Below are 25,771 nucleotides of genomic sequence, written 5' to 3'. Positions count from 1 at the left end.
GACTCAGTGGTAAAGAATCCTCTTGCAATGCAGGAGCCACAGGAGATGGGGATTCGATTCCTGGGTTGGGAAGATCCCCTGGAGGAGGAAATGGCAACCACACCAGTATTCTTGCCTGGAGAATCCTGTGGACAGAGAAGCCTGGTGGGCTACAGTCCATGGGGTTACAAAAAGTCAGACATGACTGAAATGACTTACCATGGATGCATTTTTCCTAAAGCACTTCCTTCTAGTCAAGTTCTTTGAGTTCTTTCAGTAAATATTGAGAGCTATCTAACATATTGTAGGAGAAGAAAACTAATTTTGCCTCTACCTTCCCAAGTTCTTAGCTGAGACTACTATAAGAAACAACAGATTAGCAAGAGGAAAACAAAGAAAAGCTTATTAATATATATATAACACATGTATACATTGGGAGATACCCAGGGGGAAAAATGAATAACTCTCTGAGGTGGCTTAGAACTCAGACTTAAATACCATCTTAATGGAGAAAGGAGAGGGAGGAATGTGGACCTTCTCCTGCTGCTGCTGCTAAGTCACTTCAGTCATGTCCGACTCTGAGCAACCCCATAGACGGCAGCCCACCAGGCTCCCCCGTCCCTGGGATTCTCCAGGCAAGAACACTGGAGTGGGTTGCTATTTCCTCCTCCAATGCATGGAAGTGAAAAGTGAAAGTGAAGTTGTTCAGTCGTGTCCAACTCTTCACGACCCCATGGACTGCAGCCTACCAGGTTCCTCCATCCATGGGATTTTCCAGGCAAGAGTACTGGAGTGGTTTGCCATTGCCTTCTCCGTGGACCTTCTAGAGGAGAGTAAATAATTTTAGGATGATGAATGGCCCCTTAGAAAAATAAATGGTGTGGACTTCTACCTAACTACAACTTCTCATGGTAAGTGTCAATCTCCTCCAGCTGATGAAATTCCCCAAGAGGATTTATGACAATTGAGTTCCTTTGGCGCATTTGTCTTTAGACAGATAAGGGGAGTTCAGAGAAATCTTCTCCTTGTAGATGCTGTTTTTCAAGTGACTACTGCTCAACATAACTCACAAGCCAAAGGAGCATAGTTTGGGGTAGCATATTCCGTTACCGTCAACATCTGAAGATGACTTAGAGTCACTTCTTATGTCCACAGGGTCCTTGGTCATGGTTTACTTCAATCTGCTTCTGCTTTATTTATTTATTTATTTTTTATTATTATTATTATTTTTTTCCAGTGGGTTTGTCATACATTGATATGAATCAGCCATGGATTTACATGTATTCCCCATCCCGATCCCCCCTCCCACCTCCCTCTCCACCCGATTCCTCTGGGTCTTCCCAGTGCACCAGGCCCAAGCACTTGTCTCATGCATCCCACCTGGGCTGGTGATCTGTTTCACCATAGATAGTATACATGCTGTTCTTTTTGAAATATCCCACCCTCACATTCTCCCACAAAGTTCAAAAGTCTGTTCTGTATTTCTGTGTCTCTTTTTCTGTTTTGCATACAGGGTTATCGTTATCACCTTTCTAAATTCCATATATATGTGTTAGTATGCTGTAATGTTCTTTATCTTTCTGGCTTACTTCACTCTGTATAATGGGCTCCAGCTTCATCCATCTCATTAGAACTGGTTCAAATGAATTCTTTTTAATGGCTGAGTAATATTCCATGGTGTATATGTACCACAGCTTCCTTATCCATTCATCTGCTGATGGGCATCTAGGTTGCTTCCATGTCCTGGCTATTATAAACAGTGCTGTGATGAACATTGGGGTGCACGTGTCTCTTTCAGATCTGGTTTCCTCAGTGTGTATGCCCAGAAGTGGGATTGCTGGGTCATATGGCAGAAAAACAGAAAGAGAAATTAAGGAAACAATACCATTCACCATTGCAACAAAAAGAATAAAATACTTAGGAGTATATCTACCTAAAGAAACAAAAGACCTATACATAGAAAACTATAAAACACTGCTTCTGCTTTAAATTCATTCATTGTCATTGGTAGTGTGGGGACCCACTCGGGACCTTAGATTTTGCATGAAGAATTTATGGCAGGCTTTTTTTTAACACATGCTTTTTATTGGGAGGAGGACAGTGGTGGCATGGGACATCATCACAGAGGAAGTCCTTGGCAGAGGGGCAGGAGTGTGGGGCACAGCTGAGGAGCAAGGTGACCCTGCTGGTATTCAGAGGTGGTATTAAGTCCCTCCTTTGTTTTGTGGGGTTTGTCTGAAAGCTAGTGTCAGGCCTTGGCTGGGAAGTTGCTCTGACTGATGTGGTCAGCCGCATCCTGGACCTTCTCCTCCAGTGTTTCCAATCTCCTTCACCTATGCCAGGATGTGGTCCAAGATGCTGCTGATGTCTGGGCCCCCCTGGGCCGGGGCTGAGCCTTCCGGAAACATTTACAGAGCCACCAGAAGGACCAGAAGCCACAGAATGGGGTCTCGTGGTGGGGCAGGAAGGGCCCTGTGAAGGCTCCCTCCTGGGCATGGAGCACTGCACAAGGGAAGACGGTTTCAAACTGAAGACATTTGCGATATGACAGATCCCAAAAGAGGCCTTTTTGGAGCTTCCTTGATCTGACTAAGGGTAAAAAGCTTTGGAGAGTCGGGCTGCCATAAATTCCCTTTCTGAGGCAGTTTCTTAGCCAGGGGAGAGAGGAACCACTGACACAAGGAGGACAAATTACGTAAACACTGTCACAAACCGTCACACCTTCCGTTTGTTTCCCTACAAAGCTCATTGGTATTTCCCCAGTGAGCTCGTTTGTTCTTCCCAGGGAAGCCCTTTCTCCAAGCTCGCTTTCTTCATTAAGTTGGAATATAAACCTCATCCCTAGCCATTTTGGGAATCACTGCTTTTGTGACTTGCATGCATACGGATAAACTTTTCTCTTTTTAATCTTTTCTCTTATTAATCTGTCTGTTAGCTAACCTGAAGGCTCCCCAACCAGGAAACCTATCATAGAAGAAAAACTATCCTAGCACAGGAGAACAGATCAAATTCCACTATAATTACAGGGTTTCAGAAGAAATAAGGAAATTGAAACATGTTAAAGACCAAGAGATATGCTGGCAGGAGAGCCCTACTTAGTAGAAAAGAGGAAAAAAATCTGGAGTGAGAGAATCATGGGAAGAGAAAAAAGGGAAAGGATTTTGCTTTATAAATTCTGGCTTAGGCGTCTTGAACTACACGGATCAGTGGTAAACACGATCCTGGTTGCCAACTAGTTGGAAGTGGCAGGTCCTAACTTACTGACAAGTTAAAGAGCTATTGTCTGGCTTCGCTCCACACCAGCTTGCCTGTCCTTCTTAGCCTCCTGTTGCAGAGTGAACACCCACACTGCCACATTCCTCCTTGTGCTTGTTCACTCCACTGTGTCTCCCTGACTGACAGTCCTTTTTCTGGGGTGCACTCATTTTTAATACCAACAGAAAGAATTACCTTTTCAAAATGTCCACGTATAATTGATTACACTTGGCTTGTTTCCATTAAAAAAAAAAAGACAAGGCAATTGACTTTCCCAGTTCTTCCAAGTATATCCTTGCATAAATAAAGCATGCAGAACATGACGCATACATTCTATGGTTAGTGAATCTTTTGTTTCAATTGCTTCCAGGGCCAATATATTTGGTTCCAATCTCTAGAAAGTTAAACAATTAATAAAACTGTCAGATAAATGGCATCAAACCTCAGTTGAATACAAATGGTGAACACACAGAGCCCCTTAGACACTTAACAGAATCAATCTCAAAAGCCACAAAGTGATGACCACAGTTATTAGCAACAATTAACTCTGACATTGCAATTAACTTATTTCACGTGTCACAAAACGTCTTTATATGTGATGAGAATGTTTGCAGTTATGTTAGGCATTAATGTTGAGATTTCTTTCTCTTTCTCATTCTCTCTGCCTCTCCCACTCCACTTCCTCCCTCCCTTCTTCTCCCTCAGTTCCTCCCCGATTCTTCTGACTCTTTGAATTTTATCAAGAATTATGCTCATAATTTGCAGAGATCAGTGCAAAATAAAAATGTGGGCTCCCTGGTTCACAAAGCAGGAAAACTGTACCATTCAAGGTACCAAAGTATAAAGCTTTTCTTTAAAATATTTTTTTACTTATGTAATAGAATACATGAGTGACAACATAAACTTACAAAATATAAAAAATATATTTAATTTCATAATAAAAGGTGGCTTCTCTTAATATAAACACAATTTTATTACATAGAGTTGGCCTCGTGTGAACACCCCCTCACTGGGAGACACAGACGCATGCAGCTCTGACGCAAAGACAGCAGGAACCCTGCCCATGCACCCCGCCCTCTGAACCCTTCCAACAGGATGGGGAACCAGGTCTTGGAGTCACTTCAGTGCCAAGGGGACTGGCTCCCTTAGTGGGAGCAGGGAAGGCCACATCCCTGTAACTCACTTGGAGGTGAGGGCCAGGCTGCCTTCCAGTCTTGGTCCTGCTCCGTCTCCAGACCTACATATTCTTCTTGCAAACTTGAGCCTCTGGTCCAAATCCACTTCAAGAGGGGCCAGAAGAAGACTGAGAGGATACCAGAAGGGTAGGAAGAGAAAAGTTGCCTCAGCGCATCCCACCAGAGGTCTTTTATGCTATAGGCAGTGAAGCAGAACTCTAGGAGCTGAGCGAGATGGTAGGAAGTTTCTGCGTGACCCTGAGGAGAGGTCATGGTTCTGGCTGCCGTCCCCACAGCTTCTGCAACAATTGTGTTTTGCAGGCTCTGCTAGAGAGCATGGGATCTGTGAGAATGGTATGTTTTCAGAATGACAGTGGCGGAATCAATGAGATTAAGCCACAGCAAGGCCTGAGTAGGAAAGTACTATCCTTGCAATGGGAAGAGATACATTGTTCACCAAAAGAACTGCAAGAATTAGTTAATTTGCCATGGACACAATCAGGAGAAAAGGCTGAGGAATAGATATTTAGAACTCTTTACCAGGGAGGGAGGACTGTAAGGCTTTGGGGTATTGATTTACTTGAGTTAATTACTATGAAAACACTCATTTTTGACTCAGGATTTAATCTCCAGGCAAAGACTCCTGTATCTGGTCCTAACCCACTGTTAGGATGTCTCCTTGAAGTTTGGAGACACGGTCATCTACTATAAATAAGGTGGAGGGCCAGTTATGCCTTGACTTAAAATCGAGGAAAGGGTCCAAAAGATCAAAGTTGGGCATATTAAGAAAGATTTGTTATGTAAGATCAGAGAGCCTTGATATATTCATAAAAGCTAAATATGATTATCTGTTAACTGCAGTCCCACACATGTGTGGCATTTAACGTACAGTGGTGAGAGAAAATTCTCCATCAATACACTTGCTAATTAATTCTTCTGAGAAAAAAAAGAGGCCTGACATGAGAATATATATATATATATTCCTGGGGAGTGGCAGATGGGCTGATTTATTGGTCAGGGACCTAGACAGATGGAGATGGGAATACTAGACGTCAAGGACCTGGGAAAGAGGAACCTGCTGGAGTGGGCACAAAGTCTGTACATCTTTTTGTCTCGGAGAGGACCCACAAGAAAGGAAGCACTTAGAAACCAGAAGACTGAATGAGCTGCATGGTGCATATGAACTAGACTTGGTCCTCAGTAACCCTCATGCTTGTTCAGTGGGTTCAAGAACAGAGGGGCCATGATGCCAAGAAAGGAGGCTGTGCATCAGTCCCACATCCTGGGCTTCCTTTTACCAAGACAGATGTAGCTACTGCTGTGGCTCAGTGTCCGGCCTGCCAACAGCAGTGATCTACATAGGATACCAAGCGCCCGCCAATATAACATCATCTCTGAAAAGACCAAGAAGTCACTGGGTAGCAAACTGATTACACTGGACACTCTCCTCTCAGGAGGGAACATTGTTTCATCCTTACTTGGACAGAGATATGTTTAAGAAATGGGTTTACCTTCTCTCACCCCCCTAGGATCATATCTGAGAGATCACAGAGTTAGCTGATCTACTGGCATGAGATTCTAATAGGATACCCTCGGATCAAGGGTGAGGGGATGGGCAAGTGACCACACAACTCATTGATGCAATCATATACCACATCATGATAGTCTTTTAAAGTCTCAGCTGAGTCATCAGCAAGGTTGGGACACTATTTTTTAAAATGTGAGATACACTTCCAAATAACGGCCATTATATAATGCTGTGTTTCAGAGAGAATACAATGATCTGAGAACCAAAGGTTGGAAGTAGCAGTGGCCCTTCTCACCACCATGCTCAGTGACCACCTTGGGTAAAGTGTATTTCCTGTCCCTAAAATTTTAGGTACTTCAAGATTAGAAGTTCTGATTCCCAGAGTGGGGATATATGTTCTCCCAGGAGATTCAGTAAGGAGTCCACTAAATATAAAGTTACACCTACTACCTGATCATTTTAGGCTCCTCATTCTGGTAGAGAACAGGTAAAGAAAGTATTGTTGTACCAGGGGGGTAACTCACCCTGATTATAACAAGGAAATGGCTTAATGCTGCATAAGTGGGGCAAGAAGGCACCTATTCAGGAGATTCAATAACATAGCTTTTAGTGTTCCAGTGCCTAGTGATAACTATAAATCAACAATTATAGTAATTATGGCCTAACATGAGGAAGTAACCTGTAGACCCCTGAGGGGTGAAAGCCTGGCTTATCCACTGAACAGGCAACCTAAACAGCCTGAGTGCTGGCTGAGAGAGGAATAAAGATTGGGAAGATGGTAGATGAGTGAGCAGATGGCCAACACATGTGCAGGAAAAGATGTTCATCATCATTAATTATTAGAGAAATGCAAATCAAAACTACAATGACGTACCACCTCACACCAGTCGGAATGGCCATCATTAAGAAGCCTGAAAATAATGAATGCTGGAGAGGGTATGGAGGAAAGGTACCCTCTTACATCACTGGTAGGAATATAAATTGGTACAATCACTATGGAGAACAGTATGAAGTTTCCTCAAAAAACTAAACATAGAGTTGCCATACAGTTAAGCAATTCCACTCCTGGGTATATGCCCAGGCAAAACTCTAATTTAAAAATATACATGCACCCTTATGTTCATAACAGAACTATTTGCAATAGCAAAAAACATGGAAACAACTTAAATGGCCATCGATAGATGCATGGATGTGGTACATGTATACAATGGAATATCAGTCAGTCACTAAAAAAATGAAATAACGTCATCTGCAGCAACATGGAGATTATCATGTTGAGATTATCATACTCATGTTGATAGAGATTATCATACTAAACAGCGTAAGAAACAGAAAGACATATGATATCAATTACACGTGGAATCTAAAATATGGCACAAATGGACAGATCTATGAAACAAAAACAGATTTACAGATGTAGAGAAGAGATCTGTGGTTGTCAAGCAGAGACAGGCGCCTGGGAGGTGAGGACTGGGAGTTGGGACTATTAGATGCAAACTATCATATACAGGATACATAAGAAACGGTTCCCACCGTGTAGCGCAGGGCACTATATCAATATCCCATGATAAACCACAATGGGGAAGAACACGCAAGCATAGTGCGATTAAAATGCTGCGAGTGAACCTGAAGGGTCCAAGGGGCGGCCCAGAAGAGCCTGCTCTGCTCTGCCATCTCCCCTTGGCTCTTACTGTTCTCATATATATATAACCGAGTCACTTCGCTGTACAGTAGAAATTAAACACAACGCTATATATCAACTATACTTCAACAAAAAAATTCTTAAAAGAATATAGTTTACAGATGATGGCCTAGAAACCAACTGCATCAGCCTTACTTCTGTCTTCACTTTCTATCATTTTTAAGGACATTTCTGTCTGAAACAACTAACCATCATTTTAAATAATAAGTGACCAAACACAGTGACAGGGCTTCCCAGGTGGCGCTAGTGGTAAAGAAGCTGCTTGCCAGCGCAGGAGACGTAAGAACACGGGTTCAGTCCCTGGGTCAGGACGATTCCCCGGAGGAGGGCATGGCAGTCCACTCCAGTGTTCTTGCCTGGAGAATCCCGTGGAGAGAGCAGGGTCGCAAAGGCTCGGACCTGACTGAAGCGACTCTGCACGCATGCAAACATAGTGAAATTAAAATGCTACGAGTGAATCTGAAGGGTGCAAGGGGCGGCCCAGAAGAGCCCTGCCTTGCTCTGCCCATCTCCCCATCGCTCTTACTGTTCTCATACGGCTTCTTAAGTGAGAGCCCAAAGCTCTGAGCCAGTGCTGAAGCGTGCACGCAGTCACAACACAGAGAAGGCTGCCGGCAGTGCTGGAGAATTAATGCCCACCCCGCCAACAGTCTTCAACAAATGATGGACGAGAGCTGAAGGATACACACCCCAGCTTTCTATACTTCTGGTAGGACAACTCACAGAGATGAATTACCTCCGAGGTCTTCGTCAGGGTGGAACTTCAGTTGACAATAGCAGCTATCTGCTCATTAATGCTCATTAACGCACCTTTATTGGCTTTCTTCCCCATGCTGCCTCACTTCCCTACTTTCCCACCAATGTGTTCTTGGATCACTTGCCAAACCAATCACTTTCACTCAAACCCTTGTTTCAGGGTCTGTTTCTTGGGGAAACCTATCTAAGCCCATTTTGCAGAAGAATAGGAGGCCTATCAACCCACAGAAAAATCAATTGGGAGATATCTACCAGAAGATATGTACCTTAGAGAAGGTGTTTTAAAAGTTTTAATTAATCTTATTCTTAAATATAGAAGGAATATAAAATTCCACAATTAATCACACAAAATATAATTGTCAATATTGAGAGCAGTTAAAAGAGACATTAGAATAGGAAGAGATTTATGTAATTTTTATTGAAGTGGTCTAAGCAAAGGTGAAATTTTAGATGTGTTTGTAGGGGGAGATTTTTCTTATGGAAAAAGAAAGGACTTGCTTTAGTTAAATATCTGATTTACATTTTATTCTTTTGTCAAATCAGGGAAATTAATGATTTGGATAATTGTTTATGGGGCAGAAGCTTTTGACACTAATCATTGACAAAGTATGTTTCTAAGATTTGTTACAAAAGACTTTTCTGTGTTACAATCAGCATGTCCAACATAAAAACAATGGTAAGCACTGGGCACTGTTGGGTAGTGTGTGGTTAGAAAACTCACTGTTAATACCATTCATTTATGCATTTCTAGAGGATGCTATGCACACAAGGATCTTGTTTTTAGTTGTTATTTAGTCGCTAAGTTGCATCTGACTCTTTGCAACCCCATGGACTGTAGACCATGAGGCTTCCTCCATGGGATTTCCCAAGTAAGAATACTGGAATGGGTTGCCATTTCAGCCTTCAAGGGATATGTCTGAATGATCCCTTAAATGGAAAGAGGGATCCGAATGAAAAGAGCTGTCTCCTCAATGTTAGTGCTGCTGCCAGACCAGGACCGAAGGCAGTAGAGGCAAAGGACTGATGATCCCTCCAGGTGGTCCAGGAAGTGACCGACGGACACAAAACCCAGAGCCTGAGTGTCCTCAGAGGTGCTTTTTTCAGCCTGTGCCACACTGCACTTCTGCTTTCTCCACAAAGGTGAAACCATGGTTTATAGATTACCTCCCTTCCTGCTAATTAAACTTATGTAACTACTCACTAACATTTTAATATTTAAAATACTCAAGCTAAAAAAAAAACATATTAAGCAATTCAATTCCTTTCCCTCAGTAAATAGAAAACACTTCATTGCATTTCCAGACAGGCATGTAAGCAGTAAGTTTGCTAGAGCACTTACAGGACAATCATAGGAAACAAATGCCCAAATCCAATTAGCATGCCGGTAAACACTTGTCACACAAGGCAACAATAATAATTACAACTTATATCCTAGAGGAAATATAAAAACCAAGAGGTAATCAAAATATCCCAATGCACTGTACAGAAAATCTACCACATTCATTTCTTTGCATTGTCAAATGTATGATCCTGAAGAAGTTTTTTTAAAAAGTAAGAGAATCCTTCAAACAATGGATAGTACCAGTGGAAACATTTTTCAAAGTCTGTTCTCCAAACTATTTCTGAGTTTAAGGAACTCTGTTCTCTATACTTTCCTTATCTTTTCAAACTCATAAAAAATTCCCAGTAAATAGATTTTGATTGCACTTAACAGCAAATTAACCCTTCCCCCTAGATATTCCATATTACCTCATGAAATAGAAAACAATTCACATCTAGCTTGCCTCTAACTGGAAGCCACCGTCTAAGACTTTATTCGAAAAGAGCAGTAAGTCCTCCAGTAGGTTAGGGTAACTAAGGTGATTTAAATATGGGTGAATACAGGAACAAATTCCCAGTTTCCCTTACTCTCTTTGTTGAAACCCATTCTTTTGGAAAATCATTTTCTTTAGGCTTTGGACAACAAAATGCATTGTCAAGAAATTTTATAGCAATAATTATAAAAGATGTCCATTTGAACCCATTGAGGTCTCACTGATTTTATAACACCCAGCAGACTTCCCTGCAGGAGAACACTATATTTATGTGAGCAATATATGCGACGATTGAGATCGTAAAATTAAATGACCACATACAACTGTCATTTATATGATGAGCTCCTACATATGTGATGGCTGGTTTATTTTGCAGCGTCGGGTTGCGTTAAATGGTCCTCTCTCAGTGAACGTTTTTAATCACGCATTTCTTCACTCTTTCTGCAATATTACACTTGAAGGACTAGTAAGCAGTTTGCTATGAAATGCTAAATGGTTACTGGCACTGCTCTTCTGACAGAAGAGCTCACTAAAATAGAAGTACAGTACATATTGTATGCAATTGTTTTATGAGGGACATTATGGTTACTAGAATAACATTTCACAATTACCAACTGCTGAGAGAAAAGTCATTAAGATATTTGGCGAGCCAGTGCAATTTTTCAACAGAGCTATAGTACAAGACCTTAGAACGGCTTCCATAGAGGGAGACAGGCTGTCTCACAAGAGAAAAAAAATAAATCAAGTCTCAAGTCTCTGTTGTTTGATTTATACCATGCTATTTTCAGAGTCCAGTGAGGAAGTTATAGAATATTGTCAGGAGTGTCAGAGCGATGGGGAATGCTGATAGAAAATACGTGTATACTCATATACAATAATTTCTGGTATATGTGTGTGATCCTGCTGTGTGTAAATGATTAACCTCTTGTGATAATTCTTAGGACAATGTCAATGTACTAAAACTCACTTTTTCCTGGGGAAATACTTTGGAGATTAACTTGTGTATTTTATACAGCTAATTTTTTTTTTTTTAATGAAAAGACATTTATGGATGGGGGAAGTGAGAGAGTAGGGATCCACCTGTAAACATTTCACCCAAATAAGGAGGATAAAAATAAGTAGTTTGCTGTAAACATTTAACATTTCCTGCCAGGACTATTAGTGGTTAAAAAAAAGTGATGATAATTTTGTAAATGGTGTGTGTAGATATGCGTATTTTATATATAAAATGTACAATAGTGTATACATATATCTGTATATACTTGAAATATGCATACATGTATGCATATAATGTATATAAGATAGATAGCTTTTTGATCTCTGAACTGACAAGGATTGTCCTCTGTTACTGCCAACGCTACTTCCATTACTTCTATTTTTTAAATCAGGATAAAACACCATCATTCACCAAAAGCAAATATACCCTGGGCTGTGCTTCTACAATAACAAAAATAGACCAAATTGGAATTAGAGTCCAGTATGTCAATGTGTATGGATAACGGTGAAGGCAAGACGAAACAGCATCTCCCTTCCCACTGCTGTGATCTGCTCAGTAAGTGACACGTTCCCTTACACAGAGCTCCCAGTTAGCAACTGTTGATCGAGTAAATTACATTTAAAAACCACTGGAAATCTTTTAATAAATTGTCAAACAGATATTTTAAATTTACCAGAAAACTGGATTCTATTTTATTTAATACTTTGGACTTCAGTAAAAAGATCTTGAGTTTCTCACAAAAATTATAAAGGAGGAAAAAAGACACTCAGTCAATTCAGTTAAAAACAAATCAGCAAACCAGCCGAATTTTTCATTCTTTGATGTTTTGGTGCATAAAGAAATGCCTAAAGGATACGTAACTGACAGAATCTTCACGTTCAGCGGGCTCATCACAGCCAGCTCTTATCTACGTCAGGCCCTCTGTGACTTATTTTTTATTAGCCAGTTTTAACTCCCTGTTTACTGATAATAAAACTCCCCAATATCATTAAGATTGATGTGGTGTGTGCATGTTCAGTCACTCACTCGTGTCTAATTTTTGCAACCCTACGGACTGTGACCCACCAGGCTCCTCTGTCCATGGAATTCTCCAGGCAAGGATAGTGGACTGGGTTTCCATCTCCCCCTGCAGGGAAAATCCCCCGCTCAGGAACCAAACCCAAGCCTCCTGCAGCCCCTGCATTGGCGGGAGGACTCTTTACCACGAAGCCACTGGGGAAGCCCAAGATCAATGTGGAGATCACCTTATTCGTAAAAAAAGGGAAACAGCTTAGGGCAGCACTAAGGCGACAAGAAAGATATTTTTTGTTTTTTTAATTGGAATATAGTTGCTTTGCAATGTTGTGTTCGTTTCTGATGCACGGCAGAGCGAGTCGGCCACACACATACGTCTGTCTCCTCTTCCTTGGATGTCTCTAGCACTTAGGTCACCCCAGCATGACACATACGTCCATCTCCTCTTCCTTGGATGTCTCTGACACTTAGGTCACCCCAGCATGACACATATGTCCATCTCCTCTTCCTTGGATGTCTCTAGCACTTAGGTCACCCCAGCATGACACATACGTCCATCTCCTCTTCCTTGGATGTCTCTAGCACTTAGGTCACCCCAGCATGACACATACGCCTATCTCCTCTTCCTTGGATGTCTCTAGCACTTAGGTCACCACAGCGCGTTGGGTGACGTCCCGTGTGCGCTACAGTAGGTTCTCACTGGTCACCTATTTACACACAGTATCAGTAGCCTATCTATGTCAACCCCAACCTCCCATTCCATCCCACCACACCCCGCCCCTTCTTGGTATCCATACATTTGTGACCTATGTCTGTGTCTCTATGTGCTTTGAAAATAAGTTTACCTATACTATTTTCTAGATTCCACGTATATGTGTTAATATATAATATGTTTTTCTCTTTCTGACTTATTTCACCCTATCTAATAGTTTCTAGGTCCATCTTCATCTTTACAGATGACCCAGTTTCTTTCCTTTTTGTGGGTGAGTAATATTCCGTTGTACATATGGACCCCATCTTCTTTATCCACTCCTCTGTTGATGGACATTTAGGCTGCTTCCGTGTTCTGGGTGTGGCTTTGCAGGTGATGAGGGGTAAAGAATCTACCTACTAATGTGGGAGCTGCTGAGGATGTGGTTCCAGTCCCAGGTCAGGAACACCATTGGAGGAGGAAATGGTAACGTGCTTCAGAATGCTTGCCAGGATAACCCCATGGTCCCAGGAGACTGGAGGAACGCATGGGGCCTCAGAGAGGGAGGCACGGCTGAGCACACACGCACCCCGTCCCGGCTGTTGTAAGGAGGGCTGCAGGGACCACGGGGAGCCTGGATCTTTGTGAGTTATGGTTTCTCTGGGTACACGCCCAGGAGAGAGATTGATGGGTCATACGGCAGCTTTATTTTTAGTTTAAAGTTGTTGTTCTCGACAGAAGTGATGTTTCCTAACAAGAAAATATGTTAACTCTTGACTACTGATTTTCCAACAATCTCCTTTTGATCCATATACTTTGTTTCAAACAAACTTATAGTATATTATACAGATGACATAGAGTATAATTTATTTTAATTAGAATCACAAGTTTCTCTCTTACATACCCTTCCACATCCCATCATAGCTACATTTCTTACTAGCAGTAGCCAAGGCAGTCAGTAAATTTCTAGGCCTAGATATTTGGATCGTGGGAGAATAAAAGAGCTAGAAACTGTTGTCCTTCATTCTAATTCTATCTATCCCAGATCCAATCTAGGTCCAATAATAGGTCAGACACCTGTATACATAGCCATTCCATTACTTCATGTAGGAAGGAGTTAACTCCACTCTATAGAAAAAGATGCAGGAAAATCAACAACTTCTTCCCTTTCCCCTGCTTCCTCTTCTCCTTCTTCTTCCCCCTTTCCTCCCCCTCTTTCTCCTTCTACTTTGTCTTTTTGGCTATTTCTTTTCCTGTATCTCCTTCCTCCTAAGTGGCAATCCCCTTCCTCCTGCATATGAATGAATGAATATACAGATGAATGAATTAGTCAGTAATTGGAATAAATATAAGAGGGAAGGAATAGTTTGAATTATTGGAAAATATATATTTGGATTATAGTTCCATAATACATTTCCTATATTAAGTACATACATTTAGTTACCTTACAGTGGAAAATATTTACAAGAATATTATGTTTCCCATATACAGATATTGAAGACGTTATTCACCTTTGATAAAAAAAATATCCGCACAGTGCAGAAAACTTTAGAGAAACATCTCAGCCCAAGAAGGCACTGTCTTTGTCAAACTAATAGGATTTTTTAATAGAGCAGCAGACACCTTAAAAGTGCTGAATAGCAGCCCTTAGGAAAAAGACTTTAACAAAATCCATACTTCAGTTGAAAGAGGGCTGTGGAAACCTACCTGGTAAACAGAATCGCTTTATTTTTTCCAAGTCTTCCAGGCTCGTGACCCTGGGGAAAGCTTAATTAAACTCAATGAAGAAAAAAATTAAATCATAAAAGTTGAATAAGTCAAAATATAAAATATTCAATTATTATTGCCTGCTGGGGTTTGTTTTGTAAATATTTTATTCACAGTCCACACTTGGCTTCCTCTTCTCCTCATCTTTTAAGGGTCATCTGGGGAATAAACCCACGCTTCCCCACTCTGTCGCTTGACTTCCTGTAAGTCTTCTTATAATTTATTAAATGATGTTTTTAGAAACATAAGTACTTCAAGTTTTCCTTCTCATCGTTTTGTGTGTTGTTCTTTTCACCCTTTGAACAGCTTCAATTAGAGATATAAAAAAGACCCATTTGGCCATCAGTCCATCCTTTGGGGATTTGGCCACAATTGTTTCTTTCATGGGGCTGCCTCCAGTCCTGCTAATACAGTACAAAAACACTACATTAAATGTCCCAATATGACATAACTCTCCCAAGATGGAAAGGAATTTTCTCCTTCAATATACAGAAAACCTTCGGTAGTGGTTCTCATTTATGTGACGCTTTCTAAAATAACATGTAGACATCAGATTCAACTTGTTAACTTTTCTATTATGTACTTGTTTATAAACTGTGGGTTCAAGGTGAATACTGAACTAAGTTTAAAGAGCATTAAATGTTAATAAGCCGCCAAGGACCAAGTCTATTTTGAAATAAATGAGCCTAAAGTCTATTGTTTTTAATCATTATCTTGATAATCATTCACCATATCATCATGATATTTCAGTTCCAACAAGACTACATAGTTTTGCCACTAAACTCAAATTATTAGAAAGTGTTAGTATCAGATTCATCTTTTATGATAAACATAAAATATTTTATATTATACTTCATATTATAATATCATTCTTATTTGGAGGTTGACTCAAGTATCATTTTATTAATCAAGTCATACTTTATAGGCCAATGAGAACATGCTGTTCAAATGACAAGCTGCTTTCAACTTTGATTAATTTGATTCTCACATATTCAGTCTCGTTAAATAGGAGGATAATAAGTAACAGTAATAAATACACATCTTATTCTACAGCATCTCTTGGTATAAGTTAATCATTTTCATGACTGTCAATTATTTTGGAATGGTCTTTCTGTGTGTGACAACATTCCCACACTGAGAGTCCCCTCCCCAAATTGGATGAGGAACCCAAATGCATTAGTTCCCTTGCGTTTACAGCCACATCAGCCATACAAGGCGAGATGAGACTTTCTGGATACGATCACCACCATGTCAAGTGCAAAGTGACGGTACAGAGCTTCCGTGTTGCTGGCACAGCTGAAATGAAAGTGTCTAGCGTAGAGCTACTGGGAAAGCAGTGACTTCCAGGCCACGGGAGCGGAAGTTTCAGAAAAGCCACGTTCCCGGTCTTTGCTTCTCTGTGGTGGCTGAGGCTTCTCCAGAGGCCACTCATGAGCCTTGCTGTGAGCATTGCAGGCACTGTAAGCACTGGAAGCATTTACATGTAAGTATAAATATATATTTAATTTGGAATCATGGTCTATCCAGCCCTTCTGAAGATTCTCTGAGACACCTAATATCTTTTAATAAACTGTTTTTTCTGTTTAAGTCTGCCAGAGAGGATTCTGGTGCTTGCAACTCAGAACCCTGACTGATATACATGACTCATTATACGCGTAAGAACATTAAAGCTTGGACATTTCATCCTCTATGATTATGAGATTGGAAGGAAAATAAACTAACAATAGGTAAATGAATGTTCACAGGAGTTTTTGAAACCTAAGTTATGATCTAATTTAATAAGCTATAAAATGACTTGGTACAATCAGTAAAAAGCAGCATGAAATGACCAAGAAATAGTTTCAAAAATAATTATGTAGTCAGAGACAGCTGCATGTGACCAAGAAGGCAGAGCCAGCTGCATGTGACCAAGAAGAATGCTTTAAAATCTAAAATTGTAGTTATTCAAGGGTACATTGAAAAACTTGTTCATCCTCACTGTCTGAGGTATAATTGCTGAGGATCCCTTGCCTAAAGGTGAATGAGTAAACTTGAGATGTAATGATATTAAAATCTCAACAAGAAGGAAGTCTTGAAAAGGCAAATGATATATAAAAATAACTTTAAAGAGTATGCTATAGTTTCCACTTTGAAAAATCAGTATTCAATAAACATTTAAAGAAAAAAAGTGGTAAGCAAAAGCAGCAAACAGAAGTTCTCTGAAGAGTGACTCTGAATTATGAAATAGTGTTTTATATGCCAGGGTAGTAAATGAGGAGTTCTAATTTGGTGCAACCAATTCATCCATCTCTAATTTACGCTCCTCACTGTGTCATTCATTGACTAACGCTTGAAACACAGAGATGACTAACAAGATGCCTCTTGTTCATTAGGACAACTCTTGACACCAAAACAGTGATGCAGTTATCCCCAAAGCAGCAGACTGTTACCAAACTGATTTATGTGCTATCACTAGGACACTTTTAAATTCATCACTAATCACATGAGTATAATATAAAATTCAACTGAGAATTCAGAATTTAGCTCTGAAAGAACATCTCAGCTACACACATAATTGCAAATGAACATTTGAACAACTGAAATATATTTAGCAGAGAGAACCAGAGTTAATTGATCATTCATCCTCCAAAAAAATAAAAATCAATGTTCTTACATGGCTTTTGGGATATCACATAAAAGAGAGGGGGGGAAAAGCTGTACTCTGAAGCTGAGCACTCACAAAACCTAATATTATATTCAAATTAAATAAATCAAGATGTGACTATTTTTCTAAAATCTGTCAGTTGATTTGATATTGAATTTGAGGCCTGTTATTCAAAGATGGAAAATTTTGAACAGGTAATTCAAGATGGAAACTTCACATGCATGAAGTTTGAATACAAGTCTCTTAAAAATGATAAAATGAAAAAAATACATTCACTTGCTTGATAAACAGAGACATCACATATATTATGAGAACATGTTTTCCATATGGCCTATTATGTTTAATGGTAATATCCATTTGTGGGAAAATGCTGGGTTGTATGAGTCACAAAATGGAATCAAGATCGCTGGCGGAAATATCAACAACCTCAGATATACATATGATACCACTCTAATTGCAGAGAGTGCAGAGGAACTAAAGCACTTCTTCATGTGGGTGAAAGAGGAGAGCAAAAAGGCTGGCTTGAAACTCAACATTCAAAAAACTAAGATAATGGCATCCAGTCCCATAACCTCATGGCAGATAGAAGGAGAAAAAGTGGAAGAAGTAATAGATTTTCTTTTCTTGGGCTCCAAAATCACTGCAGACGGCGATTGCAGCCATGAAATAAAAAGATGCTTGCTTCTTAGAAGGAAAGGTATGACAAACCTAGACAGTGTATTCAAAAGAGTAGACATCACTTTGTATAGCCAAAGCCATGGTTTTTCCAGTCATCATGTACAGATGTGAGTCTTGGACCACAGAGAAAGCTGAGCACCAAAGAATCAATGCTTTCAATTTGTGGTGCTGGAGAAGACTCATGAGAGTCCCTTGGACTGCAAGGAGATCAAACCAGTCAATTCTAAAGGAAATCAACCCTGAATATTCATTAGAAGAATTGTTGCTGGAGCTGAAGCTCCAATACTTTGGCCGCCTGATAGGAAGAGCTGACTCATTGGAAAAGACCCTGATGCTGGAAAATATTGAAGGCCAAAGGAAAAGAGGGTGGCAGAGGATGAAATGGTTAGATGGAATCACTGACTCAATGGAATGAATTTGAGCAAACTACAGCAGATGATAAAGAATCTGCCTTCAGTGTAGGAGATCCAAGTTGGATTTCTAGGTGGAGAAGATCCCCTGGAGAAGGCAATGGTAATCCACTCCAGTATTCTTGCCTGGAGAACTCCACGGACAGAGGAGCCTGGTGGGCCACAGTCCAGGGGTAGCTGAGTAGGACACGACTTATCGACTGAACAACAGTAGCAACTACGGAGAGAGATATTAACTGGAATTCTTCCTCCCATTCTGCACTCATAGATTCCTTCAATGTAACCCCAAAGTATATCTTAAACATCTCCTCGCCAGCCTCCACGACCGCTTACAAAAGCTACACTTGATGAGCTCACCATCATGTCCTATTAAGCAAGGGGCACAGCCAGGTGGTTATGAGTGCAGGCTCTTGAGTTCAATTGCCAGCTTTGAAAACTGATAAACAAATAATTTCAGGGAAGGAATTTAACTTCTATGTGCCTCAGTTCCCTCACATGTAAAATAGGGTTGCTAGATAAGTGAGGTTATGTGCATTTATTGCTTAGGATAGCACCTGACAGATGATATCAAATGTTAGCTAATAATTGTTGTTACCGTGTTTAAAATCCACCAGCCCAGTCCTGTCACGGTCAGGAGAAGAAGAGTAGTTAGCAATCATGCAGGGAGTGTGAGAATAAGGAAGGGACAGGACAGATACTCTCCACCTCCAGCTCCTGAGGGAAAGGCAGATGTCAGGGCGTCTGAACCCTAAACTGGCCTGTTGTTGACGATCACCCTGTTTGGCCTGATGCTTATCTGTTCCTTGAAACTTCATCCAGCTTCCTAGGCTATACCCATCCCGATATTAACTAACTCATACCCAGCAGTGTAGGATTTTTTTTTTTTAATGTGAACCATTTTTTAAAGTCTTTATTGAATTTGTTACAATATAGTTTTTGCTTTATGGTTTGTTTTTGGGGCTTGAGGCATGTGGGGATCTTAGTTTCCTAACCAGGGATCAGACCCCCACTTCTGCACTGGAAGGTGAAGTCCTAACCACTGGACTGCCAGGGTCCCAGCATAGGACTCTTGTATAAGCCTCCAGACAGAAGGTAATGACACGGATGCCTCATGGGGAGTGGGGGGCATTTGGGAAAGCCTTGCTCTACCATAGGATGAATCTAAAGGAATTAGCTTAAAACATTCCCCTGGATTGGTCAGGCAATGAAGTGTGTAATGCCTGTCATATATTTAGTGAATTTCTACTGTATTCCAGATCTTGCCACATACATGATCTCACTTCCTTTTGAACTCTGGAGTACAGTAATCCTTACTCCAATTCTTCTTTCCTGAATGTAGTGGTGAGATCTATCAAAGACACTTTTAAAAAATGAGTATACATACAATGCCAAGATGTCTGTTTTGTTGTTCTCCTTCAGTTGTGGCCAACTCTTTGCGATCCCAAGGACTGCAGCACGCCAGACCTCCCTGTCCTTCACAATCTCCTGAGTTTGATCAAACTCCTGTCCGTGATTGAGTCAGTGATGCCATCCAACCATCCCGTCCTCTGTTGCCCTCTTCTCCTCCTGCATTCAGTCTTTCCCAGCATCTAGATGTCTGTTATCAGAACTTTGGACAAGAACATATCTATGACAGACATCAAGATGTCTGTTGGTCTTCCTCTAATAAAACAGGCATCCAAGCATATAAAGGAAACCTGGATTTGGAATCAAAAGACCAAAATTTGAATAGTCTCTATGTACTAATAGACAATCTCATCAAGTCACATGGCCTTTTGAGACCTCAATTTTCTCATCTGTTAAATGAGAAATACTGCATTTTGTGTTCTTGCAGAATTATTTTAAGAATTCAATGACACAACAAATGTGAGAGGATTCTTAAACCTGTCAAGTGCTCCATAATTATCAGCCATGAATCTGTAACCATTGTTACTATTATTATTACTATGCTTACTTGCTCAGTTTTGTCTGACTCTTTGCGACCTAATGGACTGTAGCCCGCCAGGCTCCTTGGTCCATGGGATTCTCCAGGCAGGAATACTGGACCATATGTGAGCTTATTGTTTTGGCTTGTTGGTTAATTGCTAAGTTGTGTACAACTCTTCTGCAACCCCATGGACTATAGCCCATCAGGCTCCTCTGTCCATGGGATTTCCCAGAAAAAATACTGGAGTGGGCTGCCATTTCCTTCTCCAGGGGATTTTCCAGGGATAAACCTGAGTCTCTTCATTGCGGGCAGATTTTTTACCAATGACCCACCAGGGAAGCCTAACCGTATGTGAGCAGCTCCCTTGTAAATGTCCACAGTCATCTTAATATAAAGTTATTCTCTCCCGAGGGATGTATCCTTATATACAGGAAGATAGCTTTGAAGTCTGGCATTCGTAATAGTTCATTGATTTTAGTGGAATATTTATTAATTCTACAAAAAAAACCCTATTTGTAATGTTTAATGATTAAAGTAGTTCAATGTTTCTAAATGAAATCATTGGAGAAAATGATAAAGAGCTGACTTACTTTCCATTTTTTCTTTTAATTTCAAGACAGAAATACTTTTTTAACAAGTGGACTTCTAGAATTCTAAAGAAAAGATGCTGTCTTCTTAATAACAAAGTCTCATTAGAGAGAATCTGGAAGAATTAGCTTGAATCATCTGTAGATTTCTGTTTTTCCAGTGTATGGATGTGAGAGTTGGACTATGAAGAAAGCTGAGAGCCGAAAAATTGATGCTTTTGAACTGTGGTGTTGGAGAAGACTCTAGAGAGTCCCTTGGACTGCAAAGAGATCCAACCAGTCCATCCTAAAGATCAGTCCTGGGTGTTCATTGGAAGGACTGATGCTGAAGGTGAAACTCCAACACTTTGGCCACCTGATGCGAAGAGTTGACTCATTGGAAAAGATCCTGATGAAGGGAGGGATTGGAGGCAGGAGGAGAAGGGGACGACAGAGGATGAGATGGTTGGATGGCATCACCGACTTGATGGACATGAGTTTGAGTAATCTCCAGGTGCTGGTGATGGACAGGGAGGCCTGGCCTGCTGCGATTCATGGGATCGCAAAGAGTCGGATATGATTGAGCGACTGAACTGACTGAACTGACTGATCTTTCATCATATGTGTGCTCTTCTTTAATTTGTCTCATTTAATTAATAAGATTTTATATTCTTACTGTTAAATGGTAAGTCTAAAGGGTCAACTCAAATATATTTTAAATTCCGTAAAATCATGCTTATCTAGAACTGAATTAATGAGCCTTTAAAATATCTAACTTTTACTCTACATATTTTATCTTGTAGTACCAACACATTATTTGTATTTTATCATGCACTACATTGAAGGATTGTTACATTTTCACAAGTAGTATATAATTCTTCACATTCTAGAATTCATTTAAAACTTGATTTTTAGAAAGATGTATATATGTTGATACACACACACATACATCTTGCTTACTTATTTTAAAATCTGTACACTATTCTGTTAGATGAATGCACAGTATTTATTTTTCAACTGACACACTTTACTTGCTTCTATTTTTTGCCATTATGAATTATATGACGATCACTCTTATACATGTCTCGTTAAATCATGCAAGAGTCTCTCCATGGCACACATTCAGAAGTGAAAATTCTATGTTGTAAATTCCTTCAATTTTACTATGTATTACTGAACTGATCTCTAAAGAATTTGAAATATTTAACATTCTTGCTAGGAGTATCTGAAAATTTCTTTCTAACATTTGTTATTGTTAGATATTTTTCATCTTTGCCAGTGATGAAAAGTTTTCCTATGGTATAGATATGTGTATACATACATACATACATATATACGTTAGAATTGGCAATGCCATCCCTCAGTCATGTCCAACTCTTTGCCACCCCATGGACTGTAACCCACCAGGCTCCTCTGTCCATCGAATTCTCTAGGCAAGACTTTGGAGTGGGTTGCATTCCCTTCTCCAGGGGATCTCCCCGACCCAGGGATTGAACCTGGGTCTCCTGCATTGCAGGCAGATTCTTCAACTGTCTGAGCCAGCAGGGACACAATTATATATATGTATGTACATATATGTAGTTGTCACCATTTAGTCACCAAGTCACGTTTGATTTTGTGACCTCATGGACTGTAGTCCACTAAGCTCCTCTGTCCTTGAGATTTCCCAGGCAAGAATATGGGAGTGGATCTTCCCAACACAGGGATCAAACCCATGTCTTCTGCATTGGCAGGTGGATTATTTACCAGTGAGTACCAGGGAAGCCCATATGTGTGTGTGTATACACACATTGTTAATACTAATGCATAGTATTAATTATATATAATCATATATTATAGGTAATACAATCATGTGTATATTACTTTTTTAAAGCAGTCTTATCACAGCTGAATTGTGGGGAAGAGATTCTCCATATAGCCCTGCCCCAGCACATGCACATTCTCCCCCATTACCGTCCCCTACCAGAGGGTATATTTGTTAAAATTGATGAACCCTACATTTATACATCATAATCACCCAGAGTCATTATTCTACATCAATAAGGTTCACTCTTGGTGTTGCACATTCTATAGGTTTGTACAAATGTACAAATGTATACAGACATATGTCTGTCATTATGATATTGTACAGAGCATTTTCACTGCCCTAAAAATCCTCTGTGCTCTTTCTATTCACCTCCTCCCAAACCCACCCGCCAGCCTCTGGCAATCACTAATCTTTTTGTCATCTCTTGGGTTTTGCCTTTTCCAGAATGTCCTACAGTTGGAATCATACAGTATGTAGGCTTTACAGATTGGCTTCTTTTGCTTAGTAATATGCATTGAAAGTTCTTCCATGTCTATTTGTGGCTTGATAGCTCATTTCTTTTCAGTGCTGGATGATATTCTACTGTCTGGATATCCCGCTTATTTACTCATTTGCCCACTGGAAGACATTTTGATTGTGTGAAGAAAAACGTGTCTTCTTCCTTTGGGTCTCTCCTTTAGTCTCACACCACAAGCACTCTGACAACACTTCTGATTTTCCTGATCACTGAATGTTTGGGGTGTCTTTCCAAACCATTCTCTGTGACACCAGCTGGGTATCCAACAACTAACTCAATGCTGACACTATCTGCCTGGAGAAGGAGTCAATCCAGGAGCCTTTCAGGAGCCCACCCAGAGTTCTCTCATTAGAGCAAAAGTCAATCCTAGTATACAAGGGTTTCAGGAGCTCTGTGCCAGGAGCAAAGACAAAGACCAAACATATATATTTTTTTATTATGAATTAAAATATCACAGGATGCTTTCAAGTTTGGGGAATTGATAAATGCAGCTGCTATAAATAAATGTCCATGTGCAGGTTTACATGTGAACAAAAGTTTTCAACTCCGTTGGGTAAATGCCAATGAGAGTGATTGCTGGGTCACATGGCAAGAGTATGTTTAGTTTTATAAACTGAAGTCGCTCAGTCATGTCCGACTCTCTGCGACCCCATGGACTGTAGCCTACCATGCTCGCCTGTCCATGGGATTTTCCAGGCAAGAGTACTGGAGTGGGTTGCCATTTCCTTCTCCAGAGGATCTTCCCCACCCAGGGATCGAACCTGGGTCTCCTGCATTGTAGGCAGACGCTTTACCGTCTGAGCCACCAGGGAAGCCCGTTTAGTTTATAAGACACTGTCAAATTGTCCTCCACAGTGGTCGGACCATTCTGCGTTCCTGCCAGCAGCGTATGAGAGTTCCTGTTGTCCCACATCCCCGCCAGCATCCGCTGTTCTTGGGGTCCTGGGTTTTGGGTATTCTAATAGGTGTGCAGAGGGGTACCTGGCTGTTGTTCTGATCTGCATTTTTCTGATGACATTTGATGCTAAGCATCTTTTCACAAGCTTATTTGCCATCCGTAAATCTTTGGTATATACAGGTATCTTATATACAGACATATGTATAGAGATGAATCTCTTAAAGCTTTAATTCACATTGCCCTGATTACCAGGGAAGTCCTTTTAATTCACTTATTGGCCATTTTAATTCTTTCTCTTATGAATGAGCTATTCAATACACTTTGAAGATTCTCATCAGAAAGGTGTTACTTACTGAAATTTGTGTGCTGCAAAGTATATTCTCTCACTCAATGACTAGTTTTTCCATTTTATTTACAGTTTCTTTTGTTCAAAAAGCTTTAGTTATATTGTGGTTAATATGTGAGTATTTTCTTTTAGGATTTGTGTTCTTGTGCCTTGAGTTCATAAATCCTTCCTTACCTGAAGATCATAAAGATATGATTCTATATTTTTTGAAAAGTTTTAAAGAATCTAGTTTAACATTTTGCCTGTGGATTAACAATTTTCCAACATCATTTTATCTAAAAGCCCATCGTAGAGGAGAAAAAATACATTTCTTGGCTAGCATTCTCCATTTGGGGCCCTGTAAATCACACTGAGAGAAGACAGCTTCATAAGAGAAAAAGAGTGTGCTAACATGCATATCAGCATATACTAGAGAAGGAAATGGCAAGCCACTCCAGTATTCTTGCCTGGAGCATCCCACGGACAGAGGAGTCTGCAGGCTACCGTCCATGGGCTGGCGAAGCGCTGGACATGACTGACTGGCCAGGCACTCCCATCGCACACACAAGCGGCGGTCAGAGGTCAGGAACTCAAAGGCATGAGAGCGTGTTAGCACAGAACAGGGATTCTGTAGAGAAGTGACAAGACATGGGCCTTGAGCTTCTACGGGTGACAGACTGGGAAGGCTAGAGAGAAACCAATGGTAGGTAAGAGCTGGTTACCAAAATGTATCATGTTTCTTTTGGTGCCATGTCTGTGCAGATGAAGGTCTAGAGCTGTTTCCAGTGATATAATTTCTGTCCTACCTGGTAGAGTGGGGAGGGGAGACACCCTTACAACCTTATGCCCTGCTTTTTAAGAAAAACTGAAGTATAGATTTATAATACTCTGTTACAGGTGTACAACATACTGATTCTATATTTCAGAAGTTGTGGTACATTTAAACTTATTATAAAATATTGGCTATATTTACAGTGTTGTATAATATATCCTTGCAGCTTATTTCTTTTGTGCCTCTTAATTCCCGACCTCTATCATCCTCTTCCTTCCTTCCCTCTCCCCACCACTTTGTTCTCCATGAATTTGTTCCTCTCTTGTTATATTTGCTTTTTTATTTTTCAGATTCCAGATATAAGTGGCAATAGACAGTTTTTGTCTTTCTCTGACTTATTTCACCAAGCATTGTACACTGCACGTTCACCCATGTTGTTGTAAATGGCAAATTTTTTATTACTGCTGAATAATATTCCATTGTATACAAATTATATATTCTACTTGTACATATAGGTATTTATACATACATATTTATACACACATATAT

The 25,771-nt window shown here is 40.3% G+C and overlaps 1 non-coding gene across 1 annotated transcript; it reads right to left on the bottom strand.

The window, feature by feature from the left end:
• Nucleotides 1-23,967: 23,967 nt before the first annotated feature.
• Nucleotides 23,968-24,039, bottom strand: TRNAC-ACA. The gene has a single exon. It is a non-coding gene; the product is annotated as a tRNA-Cys (tRNA).
• Between the last annotated feature and the right edge of the window lie 1,732 nt (nucleotides 24,040-25,771).

This window comes from Cervus canadensis, chromosome 7, assembly GCF_019320065.1.
Source record: "Cervus canadensis isolate Bull #8, Minnesota chromosome 7, ASM1932006v1, whole genome shotgun sequence".
Taxonomy (NCBI): Eukaryota; Metazoa; Chordata; class Mammalia; order Artiodactyla; family Cervidae; genus Cervus; species Cervus canadensis.
Note: the sequence above shows the minus strand (reverse complement) of the source record. Positions and strands in the feature narration are given on the sequence as shown.